This window comes from Marmota flaviventris, chromosome X (assembly GCF_047511675.1).
Source record: "Marmota flaviventris isolate mMarFla1 chromosome X, mMarFla1.hap1, whole genome shotgun sequence".
NCBI classification, from domain to species: domain Eukaryota; kingdom Metazoa; phylum Chordata; class Mammalia; order Rodentia; family Sciuridae; genus Marmota; species Marmota flaviventris.
The window spans coordinates 20,783,983-20,794,377 of record NC_092518.1 but is presented as its reverse complement, the minus strand read 5'-3'; the positions used below and the strand labels follow the sequence as shown (position 1 = coordinate 20,794,377).

The following is a 10,395-nucleotide window of genomic DNA, read 5'->3' as shown; positions in this document are numbered from 1 at the left end:
AAGGTTTAATTTGCTAAACAGTCTTAACCCTGAATATAATTCAGGATACTAAAATTTCTTTGAAACAATGAAATGCTGAATTCAGTGCTGCATTTCTTGTTTAGAAGGAGATACTTCTATATTTTTTTCTATTAGAATGGTCTTGTTTTATAAATCTCCTAGTGGTCCTGACAGTAATATCTTCTAATTTCCCATATAATTTTCTGCCCAGTTTCACATGAAGACCTATCTCAATGTTCACCCAACCCTACTTTCTCCCACCAACAGACAAAAAGCACATTATTTTCTCTAATTCATTATTTTGCTTTTGTTTGAGTCACATATCCAGTTTAAGTGTTAAATTTTCTGTTCATTTTTACCATTTCCCCACATTTGACTGAAAACATGTCTAAATGTTCCTATATAGTATTCGTGTCTTCTTCCAAATTGCTAATGGTACTGAAAGATTAGTTGATAGAAAGCTCCTCTAAAGTAACAAATACCCTTTTCTTATAGAAAAGCTTTTAGACTAAGTATCAAAGTTTTTGCAAAATATCTATACATATAATATGTATTTCATATATATATATATATATATATATATATATACACACACACACACACACACACACACACACACATATATATTTTGGGAGGTGTATTGGGTATTAAACTCAAGGGTACTTGACCACTGCAAAGTATATTTTAATAAATTTTGTCTTAAAAATCCTTAACAGTCTAGATTCATAAAAAAAGATATATTGTGCCAATTTATAATGTATTTGGTCATTTAGTTATCACTAATTAGCAAGCTTCCTATTATCAAAAATATCTTTAATTTGAAGCAATTGTATATAGTTTTATAAAATTTTTAATGTGTTTCATTTGATATGAGGAAATATGGTTATGTAATATCTTATATGCATACTTTCTTCAAATGTAAATATATAGTTTTCTGGATGACAAATGATGGCATATCCTTGGTAATATTGTTTTCAATTACTAATTAATAAAATTGGTAATTTAACTAAGAATAATTTATCACACTAATTTTAAGTGCTTATTTTTCAAATCCAACCTCAAATTATCCCCTTGCCCATAACTAATATTACGTGATATTAACTAATTATGAGTAATATTGAGCCAAGAGCTTCAAAGAGACTTACTCATGTTTTCTAGGAATTAAAACAATAAGATGAATGATTCATGTCAGAGTTCATTTATTTTGCTCTGAGAGATTCAATATGCCCCACCACAACCACCAAAATAGGGCATATGTCCAACAGGAGCTTAAGTTCTGAATAGCTAATACATGTATCTCAAACAGATAATACAAGTCTTGAGAAGTGGAGATCTGCCTCCACTCTTGGAAGCCAACGAGATATTTCATCTCCCAGTCTAAAGGTAATACATTTTCATCCACAGTCGCAGAATCTCTACCTCACACTGGGTTAATAGAAGTAAATGCCTTATGTCAAATATTATGAAGCTGAAAGATTAAAAAAAAAGATTTTCAAGGTTGGGTATTAAAATAGTTCAGTTATATCATCAGGGACCCAGTTTCTAATTCTTTTATCTTCATTGCACAGGGTTGGCTAGCTTTTGAAATCAGTTGGTAGGTACAGTAATCTAGGCTAGTAATCTAGTCCAGAGAAAGAAGACATTGTTTTTCTGCTCATAGGAGTCAGGAAACATTTTCACAAACTCGTAAGCAGACTGACCCTGGTGTCTTAATGGTTATATTAGGTCGTCTAATATTCCTGAGCCAGTCAGCCCAAATTTCTGATTAGTTGCATGGCTGTGAGTAAAGGGGATGTCTGAACAAAGCTGTACTTCCTTTATGAATAAATAAGATCTGAATGGGCTCTACATATGCTCACTATACCCTGGCAGCTAGGACATAGGCACTGCTTGAAGACCTGAATTCCATTATCAATCATAATAAATAAACTTGAGATGACAATAATTCATGAATTTGAATATTTCAGATTATAGGAATGCTGTAATGCTTTCAACCTGTATGATCTATCTACCCACATAATATTTATACCCCCTCCTCGGGAAGACCAAGAATATAATCTCTTTATGAAGATTTAAAAAATTATATTGGTGACAAAGTCATTGTAATCTTTTTAAATGGCCTGTCCCTGTAATGATGTTTTAACTACTTCTGGATGCCTCTTGATTTTCATAGAGATAACAAATTCCTTGGGCATACAGTGGGAAAGAAGCCCAAACAGTAAGCAAAGTGGCATGTTGTTCTAAACAATGAAGTTAGTAGTAGTATTCTAACTAGTATGCTGTATAGTAGTCTTCAACAGTGGCTAAGTAATCATGAGCTCCTTATGAAATTCCTTAGGAAAAATAGATGAATAGACCACTAAATTTCTGTTTTATTTGTCTAAATGTAAAACCCCAACTCTGGTGAGTGAATTCTGAATTTGAGTCACTGTTATTTCTCTCAATTATTTGCAGTACCTGTTGAAAGGAAAGTGACCACAACACTTGGAGCAACCAAAAGATCTTTATTGCGGCAGTGCAACAAAGAGAAAGGAAAGAAGGAAAGAGAGAGAGAGAAAAGAGAAGAGATGAACAGGGAGAGAGCAAGAGCAAGAGAGAGACAGAGAGCGCGCGTAAGAAAGATAAAGAGCAAGAGAGAGGGAGCAAGAGAGAAAGAGCAAGAGAGAGAGCAAGAGGGGGGGGGCAAGAGAGAAAGAGCAAGAGAGAAAGAGCAAGAGAGAGAGGGAGAGAGAGGGGGGCCTGGCAGGAGGGAGTTTTATAGCCCAAATCTAATGGGGCCTCTGGGTCTGCAAGCTGCCTTGTTGGCCCAAGGGGGGGTTAAGTGTTCAGCCTTAAGCAGGGTTGAATGTTCAGACTTGAGGCAAACAGGTGATAGAGGACCAGATAGAGGGGGGGTTTGAGTGCGTGGGCTATCTTGCAGCCAACATCTGTTCAGCCTGCCCTGCAGACAACACAGTTCAGCTTGCTCTGCACCCAACATTCCTCCCTTTTTGTTTTTCTAAGTGACACAGGGGACGGCGTAAAGTCCTCTGGCTTCTTCCTGCCTAATGGTGGGCGGCGTTAGACCTAGAAGGGGAAGTGGAGGAATGTTCGGGGGACAGGTCTGAGAACACCAGGGCAGCCAGAAATAACACTCAGTGGCTACAGACAACTACTGTGGTAGGGGTAAAGTCCATAAAAGTTCCTTGAAGCCACAAGTCCTCGATGGCATCAAACCAGTCCTAGATGGAGGAGATTCTTGGTATCAGCCACTGGTCCTGTAGCAGGGACTCTAGGAAGTATTGGAGGTGGCTTGGTTGAATCCAGTAATGTTAAGGGTGACAGACCGCTTGCAGCCAGTGGAAGGGCAATCGCCTTGACCCATAAACTGAGAGTGGGTGGTGTCATCCTGGTGTCATGTCGCTTGGATGTAGAAGCAGTATCTGTGGTTTGAGATAAAAACTTGAGAGAGAATAATGATTAGTAAAAGAAGAAGAGGGTTGGCAAGAAATTTTGAGTTTGGTGGGCATGGTGGAAGTCCAGGACTGGACATTTGGAACAAGTGCCTTTTTAAGGTGGGAGACATGGTGGTACCAGAGGGAGTTTAGGTTTGATGCTTCCTTGTGGGGATACTGTAGAGCAGACAGAATAAGCAGAGTGGACGTGCTGGAGAGTAGTTCTCATTCCTAGGAAGTGAAAGAGGGGTTGTGAAAATTGGAAAAAGGGTTAGAGAGGGTTTTAGATGGGCACAGAGTCTCTGGAGCCAGAGGAGTTGGTCATGAGTCGTAGGTGTCCATCTTGGGCATCAGGGCTGGTAGTCTTAAAGAAGTAGTTGATTGACCAGCTTGTTGGTGAATTTGTGTATCTGATCTTGCATGAACTTCTGTAGGCAATTTAATAGACATGGTCCTATTAGGAGAAACATAGAGAGGACTAATAGGGGTCCTGTGAGGGGGAGGAGCCAAGGCCATACTTGACTGAACATTCCCCATGGAGCCTGTTGGCTTAGTTGCTATCTCCTCTTTTCTAGCTGTTCTTGTCCTTCATTACTCCCAGGAATGACTGGTTTTGGCTTAACTGGTTTTGGTAGGTATTTAAGATCAAGTTGGTCAAAATTGACTTTGTTTCTATCTATTGTTAAGAGTCAGCCGAGTTCCCATAGGGGTTGCTCGTGGGGGAACCTGAGAGCAGCTTCTTAGTTCTGCTAGTGCCATTTGTGCTAGGATGGGTCCAGGTCTTACTTGACCATGTGGCTTCCCTTGGAAGCATCAGGGATGTCTCCTGTCTCCAATGACCCTCCTATTCACAGAAAATGCACTGATTGGCTTTTCATTCTCCAGTGGTCTCATTAATCTCCCTGATCAGGAGGTTATGTGGCCCAGAGTTGCAAAGCTCTTTAGAGAAGTTCCCTGTTCCCTGGATTCAGACTGACTCAGAGGGCCAGAGCCAAATATTGGTTTTCTTGGCCATTTTAATTTAACTTTAAGTCTTGATCATAAACATCCAGCAAAGTCAGTTTCACCCTAAATTAAGAGTATTGGGCTTTAGCTGAAGTCTGGCCTACTTTGGAGTCATTTTGACATGTAGTAAGATGGGAAGCACAGCCTTATCTCAGGTAAGGCTAAGATTTATAAATCTTAGGTAAAGTGTTCTACTATAGAACTGATCTTTGTTTTTAAATATTATTTTATAAAATTTACATATATTGTTGTTTGATGTCACATGAATACTAGATAATACAGTATATTACATTTAAATTGTACCCAGTGTATAGAACTTTATATTAATCTTATTGATAACAGGTCCAGTTATAAAACATTAAATGATATAAATAAATCTCCGATATGTTATTTTTATAAGCCTAAAATAACCATGCAACCTTTTGGAGAACACCAGCTTGATATAGTTTTTTTTTTTTTTTTAAAGCTTCTATCTTAATGACATATACCTGGAAAATATGAACACATTTAATATACAAAGAAGAGTAATAGTACCACAATTACTATTGATGTTTTTATATTAATCAAGTTTAGCTTTTAGAGAAATAACATATTACAATATTGCAAAATAACAGTTGTTGTTTAACCATAGTTGTATATACAGACCTTCTTTAGCACTTACTTAAACCCTCTTATTTACTTAATAGACTCTCTTATCCAGAAACATATTTTTCTTCTATTAAATCCATACCTAGAACCTTTTAATTTCTCTTTTCTATTTGTTAACTCTTTCTTTTTTTTACATTTTTAAATAATCCTTGTAAATTTCTGAATTTAGGCAAATTATTCCATTTTAATAAGAGATATTTTGTTATTTGCAGTACACAATTAATCACATCTGTTGACCATTTCATGAAAACATGAACAATGTTTAAGTATATAGAATTATACTGTTGTAGGGACAGACAAGGCAAGGCACCTAAGATAGCACTGAAAATAGGGAAATAGTTTTATTTGGTTGCAGCTGGATTTAGAGGGCACATCTTCTGATGTAATCAATTAATCCCCTGAACCCCAAGTTTAGGTTGTTTCAGAATTTTGTACCCAACATGTAAGGGAAGGGGCTCAGAAGTTCGCAGTCTGCAGAAGTTCACAAAAAGCAGTTTTTTTTTTTCCCTCTGTTCTGGGCAAGTTAACCCTTCAAGGACAATTGGGAGGGGGAGAGCTTTTATTTCCCTTTCTCTCCTCTTCCCCCAACCCTCCCCACCCCTGCCAGCTGTTATCATGGAGCCCATTTGGTAACTTTCTTAGAAATGTAGCCTTCTCTGTGAAGCCCCAGCTCAAAGCCAGTGGCCTTGTTTTACATATTTTGTGAAAAACTAGTAAGGGGGTGTCCAGCGCCTGGAGTGCTGATTTTTCCAGCCAGTGACCAAGTAAAACAGGGCAACAGGAAAATAGGAAGTTTATCTACACTAAAATTTTTTATAGGGATTCTTTTGCTGGAAATCCTAAAATCAGCCATGGTGAAGATTTTTGGAGAAGGTCAGTTAAGCCTTTTCTGTGGGCCTGGGTAAGGAGGGGAAGATGGGAAGGTGGGGCTGAGAGTAGCTCGGTGGATCTGAGAATGAGGAAGGAGTGATGTAAAAGAATAGGATTTTCCCTAGCAAGGAAAACTTGAGCAGTAGAACAGGTAGAGCAGAGGGGAGGATGGGAGTGAGTATCCCAAAAAAGCCTGTAAGGGACAATTCTTAGTAACCTGTTTTCAGTGATGACAAAGCAACTTTAAAGGCCATTTTCACCAGATCTCTGATAGGGGTCCAAGGGCTCTCCTCAGCTTGTTTGAGCTTTGGGTTAGCTGGTAAGAGGACCTGGTGGGACCCGGTGTGGGCACTGACAGGAGAAGAGAGGAGTGAGTGGGATTCCTTCAGTACCTGCTACCTCAGAAAAGAGGCAATGGTTTGAGGAAAGGCAGTTGTTTAGGTTTTTGATCTAGTGAGTGGAGAGGAGAAGTCAGGTTGTTCAGGTGGGGGAGACAGTGGAGGGGCTGGGGCAGAAGGTTGAGGATGAGGACCTATTTGAGCCGGGCGATAGGGTGGAAATTTATCAGTAGGGTCAAAAGTAGTGGATGAGTCCAGAGGAGGAGGAGATTGGGGATCAGTGGTTGTGGGTGTTGGTTTGCAAGCTAGAAGAATTTGCAGAGGTCTGCAAGAGGTGCAGAGAACACAAGCAAGAAGAAAGCTTTGATATAGCAGCTTTTTACCCATTTTTTCGAATGCTCACAGTAATTGTAGAGATCCCTTAGAATGGAGGGATCCAGGGACCCAAAAGGGGGGCCATCTGCTTTGTTTGTCTAAGGGATAAGTGGGCCAGGCCTGGGTGCTATATTTGATCAATTTTGGGGCTTTGATGCCTGGTGTCAAGGAGAGGGTTTTGAGGTTATCCAAGAGGCATTGTAGGGGAGAGTCAACCGGCAGAGAGGACACATTACCCATGTCGCAAAGTAGTAAAAGGAGGAGGGAAGAGGACGCAAACTTGGTATAGAGGAGAAGGAAGGAGACGCAACCGTAGTATAAGAGAGAAGGAGGAAACTGATTTATTGGCAAAAGGGGCGTCCCCGCTAGAGCCAAAAATCAGGAGTGCCTTAGTGGCAGGTTCGAGCTGCAGAGATTGGTCGTCACCGAATCCTGACAGTCGAAGCTCTCGTCCTGGACGGAGCTGGAGCCGTGGGAGACCTTGGCCAAGGCTTTTCTTTTCGGGACCCCTCCTGGAGAGGCTGGAGACTTGCAGGGCCAGAAAAAGGGGAAAGAGAGAGACAGGGGAAGAGGGAGGAAGGGGAGGGTAAGGTTCTCTCTAGCAGCCGAGTCTTGAAGGTGTGAGGACTAGGATTTTGGGAGAGCCACAGAGATGGTGAAGGTCTGGGTGGACTGTGATGTTCAGTTCTCTGTTATGTGTCCACAGAGGTTACACAGTCCTTTGAGGGAGACCTACAAAGCCTATGCTGGTAACTAACAGCTGGGAAGGGAAGGGAATAATTTTGAACCCAGGAGTCTATTTTGCCCTAGGAAGGAGTCCCTGAGGGCCACCGTAGCCTTAAAGGCTGTGGTGGGGCATTTTCCTCCCCGAAGGTGGGCAAAGAAGTTTGCCGGACAATCAACGGCCAAATCCTCCTGACACCACCATTGGGTTTAGGACTCCAGGAAGGGGAAACTCACCAATCGAAGGTCGGTGGTGGATGGAGTTCTGGCAGTCGAGAAAATGGGTTCAGGCCTGGGTTCAGGCCATCTAGTGAGTGGCACTTCCGAAGGAAAAGGGACCCAAAAGTGGGTTTTAACCCTCTCCCGGGTTTCGGCACCAATGAAAGGAAAGTGACCACAACACTCAGAGCAACCAAAGATCTTTATTGCGGCAGTGCAACAAAGAGAAAGGAAAGAAGGAAAGAGAGAGAGAGAAAAGAGAAGAGATGAACAGGGAGAGAGCAAGAGCAAGAGAGAGACAGAGAGCGCGCGTAAGAAAGATAAAGAGCAAGCGAGAGAGAGCAAGAGAGAAAGAGCAAGAGAGAGAGCAAGAGAGAGAGGGGCCTGGCAGGAGGGAGTTTTTATAGCCCAAATCTAATGGGGCCTCTGGGTCTGCAAGCTGCCTTGTTGGCCCAAGGGGGGGTTAAGTGTTCAGCCTTAAGCCGGGTTGAATGTTCAGACTTGAGGCAAACAGGTGATAGAGGACCAGATAGAGGGGGGGTTTGAGTGCGTGGGCTATCTTGCAGCCAACATCTGTTCAGCCTGCCCTGCAGACAACACAGGTCAGCCTGCTCTGCACCCAACACCTGTGGCCCTTGAATTAAGGGAAGACTGAGTACCTCTCATTGACCTTGTGTGTGTTCCATTTGGAACTCCTTGGATTTAATTTCTTTTCTTACTATGGAAATCTACTCCATCTTGGTATTCTTTACCTCTGATTCTTCTTTGGAGTACTAATTGGGCTACTAGAACTACCTTGTTCACATAAGCATAGAATTGAAAGTGCCTGAATATTCATATCCTTTCAAGAAACTATTAACAACAACTAATGTTTGAGGGAGAATATGAAACCCTAGCTCCATCATTTCTAGTAAGAACATAATGAGGTTGAATTTACAATCAAAAGATTCCAGGTTGGCGTAAACTGAAGCCACTGCAAATTTGTACATTTGTTTAGTTTGTTTCTCTTTCCTCTCCTGCTTCCTCTAGCTTTTAATTGTTTCTCTCCGTAATTCGTCCTTAATAAATCACTTAAACATTAGTCCTTGCCCTGGGTATGTTTCTGACAAATTCAAATCTTGAAAAAATACACTATAATAACATGAAAATCCATTGCCAGAGTTTTCTAGTTTTTCACTTTAGGATCTCTGTCCCTCTAGTGGGACAAATTTATAAATAGGAAAGGGAAATGCCAGGATGTTAAAGGGACTTCTTTGAACTGACTATATTACCTCATATTGACTGAGGACATAAATTCACTCTGCCAGTCAGAATATAGACTTATCTACTTACAACTTGTCCACTTAAAACTTGCAAATCACTGTAAAATTATTGTGATCTCAAAACACATCCTGCATTCCTTTAATCAACAGCTGACTGTGTAGTTTAAAATAGTCTTAGCAAATGGCAGTATCCCATATTGGCTGTCTGACTTATGAAACATTGGCTTTTCTATTGCATAGAAGTGTATGTCTTTGATGTCTTTGAAATCATGTTCATGAACTACAATAAGTAAAAAGAAATTCAGCATTTTTGGAACAGTTACAAGGAATAGTTCCAAGAATTGAAAGAAATTAGACCTGATATACCTATCATATGTCTATTCAAGAATCCAGATTGACTCACAAACAAGGTGGGTATGTCTCAGAGAATAACAGTAGATTATCATAAATATACATAATAAGTGGCTGCTCCATAGGGGATTGCCTCACTGGAATCATTCTTTGTAGTTCTTGACATCTGGTCACAGCTAGAAATCTGAAAACAAACAGACAAAACACACTTGCAATGTGCTAAAATAGATAGATGTTCTTTGCCATGACCTGAAAAGTACACAATCTTATCTCACAGCTATGGAATCTAATTCTATATTTAATCTTGAACTTTTTATTATCACACAATTCAGATACATTATGCCATCCTATTAACAGGACCCAAAATGTTAGTAGAAACCTCTCACACTTTTTAAGACACATGCTAAACAAAGTGAGAGTTAGAGTGAGAAACCCAATGAAAAAAAAATATTCTGATATTTCTAAGAGTCCATTTTCCCAGACTGATTTAAAATATTTTCTCCAAAGTAGATGACAGATTACAACTTCCAATGTTATGAAGAAAACACAATACTTAGGGGTCCTCCTTTGATTTTAAATTCAACATTTAAGGGCACTACTCAGTAGATACCAAGTTATACAAAGGATGCTTCAAATTAATTCTAGATAATGTTCTTCAACTAATTCATGATGTACTACAAGTGGACCTTCCACTTGAGTATTATGCCTAAGCAGTTTAAATATTAGCTATAATGATTAAATTATATATTGGAGACTAAGGCAAGGCTTCATAAACAAATCATCAGGCTTCCTAGAAAGGTCATACCCTCTTCAAGATTATATATGATTCACAATTGTATATATGATATATATACACACACAAAATATCATGAAGAAGGTTTGCTTTTATATTTGAAATCATTCATTCAGTATCCTTGCAAATGGTACAACAGATGACAATATAATCTGAACTTCCCAATATAAATTAAATGTTTATTTTTCATTCTCTAAAACCAATTATGTGCTCAGGTGTAGTACAAAGTATAGTAATGTGAGCAGGATGATTTAAACTCTGGGAATGCTTACTCCTACCTCATTATCATTCCTTCTTAACCTATACTTATGATTTCCTAGGGGAGGGTACTACAATCAAGGAAAAGAGGAACCTATTTGAGCTTATATATGATTTTG

The 10,395-nt window shown here is 39.7% G+C and overlaps 1 long non-coding RNA gene across 1 annotated transcript; it reads right to left on the bottom strand.

Moving 5' to 3' along the window:
* Positions 1-3,142: 3,142 nt before the first annotated feature.
* Positions 3,143-8,236, bottom strand: LOC139703254 (uncharacterized). The gene is made up of 2 exons (XR_011705655.1): positions 7,631-8,236; positions 3,143-3,441 (listed from the first exon to the last, which is right to left on the bottom strand). It is a non-coding gene; the product is annotated as an uncharacterized lncRNA (long non-coding RNA).
* Positions 8,237-10,395: the final 2,159 nt, after the last annotated feature.